The sequence below is a fragment of the Pezoporus wallicus genome, unplaced genomic scaffold, assembly GCF_028554395.1.
Source record: "Pezoporus wallicus isolate ANWC-B61680 ecotype Strahan unplaced genomic scaffold, APGP_CSIRO_Pwel_v1 contig_12044, whole genome shotgun sequence".
In the NCBI taxonomy this organism is placed as follows: Eukaryota; Metazoa; Chordata; class Aves; order Psittaciformes; family Psittacidae; genus Pezoporus; species Pezoporus wallicus.
The window spans coordinates 211977-213977 of NW_026642180.1; the positions used below are offsets into that span (position 1 = coordinate 211977).

Below are 2001 nucleotides of genomic sequence, written 5' to 3' on the forward strand. Positions count from 1 at the left end.
TACGGATGCAGCTCCCCCCTTCTCCTAATTAATAATAAACAGTAGTGCTGGAATAGATTTATGGTTGTCAGCAGAGCAGTTAACTGTCATGCCACTGATGAGTCAATGGCTTGTTGTATCCTAAGTGCTGATAACACCCAGCTCTGGGCTGGGCACTAAGCTGTGAGATGGCAATTTAGTTTTCACACACCATTTAGTTGTGCTTTTATTTCAGATTAGTCTCTGGGTTTTTTTCCCCTCTTTTTATTTCAGTTCTAATGCATGAGGCTCAACAGTGACCCAGGTCACAGTGGGAGAACTCACTGTCACAGCCTGAACTCCAGCTGCGACTGTCACTGTGGGTTTCAGAGAGGAGCATGCCTGGCAGAGACAGGGGAGCAAGCAGCTCATTGGCACACCAGTGCCTGGTGATAACTATGGACCAAAGTCCATGCTCACAGGGATCTGACAAGCAATAGGGAAACACCACCACAGGTAACAGACTGCATGTGCCTTTCCATAGCAGAGTCAAATTCAAAGCTTATTATGAATTCCAAAAGGAGGAGATATCCTGTTCCCAATAATGTGTTTTTTAGAGGAAAGTTAATGCAAGGACTCTTGGGCTGATACTGCATCAGCAGACGGTGATGTGATTCAAGGTGCGATTTAAGATGAGTTTAGGTAGCACAGAAAAGGCATGGGTCAAAGCGTGGTGGGGATGATGCTGTATTTGATTGCAAAGGGCTGCAAGTCTCTTTGTTAACCCACAGGCTGTCTCCAAAACGGGGCCTTGCAACAGGGGCTTGGTGATCTGTGTTGTTTTGAGGCTCCTCAGCAGATACACTCCTTTAGCACAATATATGACCGTAAATGATTCAAGATCATCTTTGGGCACCCCCAGCTGTAGTTGGGATTCCAGGTACTTGGTTCTGGGCTTTGTGGTTTCTCTGTGGTACTTTGCCTTCCCTTGAGGGTTGGCACGCTGGGAATTCCTTTTTGGTTGATAACATCATCACCTCTGTGTTTCTCAGCAAGGTTCACCTGGATTCCCAATGAACCCAGGTTGTTTTACAGGTGAGCACAGTGTTGGGGTTCAGAGAGCAAGATGGGTTTAGGTGATGATGGGGTCTGCTTCTTCACAAAGCTCTTACCCCACCTTCCTGCACCTGCAGACACCCCTTGGTGAAATGGTCCTTGCAAAGTGAATTTCAAAGCCTTTTGTGGAGCAAAAGACTTTTCCCTGCAGACACGGAGATGCTCAGTACTATGGAGACCAGGTCTGAACCTGTTTAGAGCAAAACTGTACTGAATGAATTCATCTGGGGAAGGAAGCCTTGTAACCCTGCATGCATCCTCACATACGGGCTTCTCAGTATTAACAGGAAAATGCCATTTGTGTGTATGTAGCTAAGAAAGTAAAATGTTATTTTATTCAGGAAGTGAAATGGCCAGCAGAAAAAAAGGAAAATCAGCCTATAAATAATAATGCATCTTTTATATTCAACTTTTTCCCAGTGAAACGACATCTGCTATATTCAATTCCTGTGTATTTTCTCACATCGACTGAACAGCTCTCTTGGTGCTAGCTTGAAGCTCTGTCAGACTGCCTCCAAAAGGTAGAGGAAGACCCCATGTGAAATGGAGATGCCTGCAGCAGAACAGTGGAGGGCTCTCTGTCCAACAGCTCTTCTCTGTGTTTTAGCACTCATTGTGATATTATACAGAATTCACAGGGGGGCTTTATTTCTGCTGCCCCAAATCTCAAAGCCGTTTTCCATCTGGCTGCTCTTTGTGAACAAACTTCCCTATGGAAAGGTTTGAGTCCATCTGGAGCAGGGCCTGGAAGTTCATTAAAACATAAGACTTAGTAAAATTAAAATGCATAAGGATCATCACTCCAGCTTGGTGATGGGAAATCAAAGGTAGTGCCTGCTTTCTGAAAAGAGAAGGATGTATCTGACACCCAGTGTTTGATGGGGGTCCCACACTGTTCCTCTCATTTCCTAGTTGGTCACTGTGATG

At 45.1% G+C, this 2001-nt stretch overlaps 1 long non-coding RNA gene across 1 annotated transcript; it reads left to right on the forward strand.

The window, feature by feature from the left end:
- The first annotated feature begins 789 nt into the window (after nucleotides 1-789).
- Nucleotides 790-1320, forward strand: LOC130609303 (uncharacterized). Its single transcript, XR_008974755.1, has 3 exons — nucleotides 790-898; nucleotides 1011-1053; nucleotides 1152-1320. It is a non-coding gene; the product is annotated as an uncharacterized LOC130609303 (long non-coding RNA).
- Nucleotides 1321-2001: the final 681 nt, after the last annotated feature.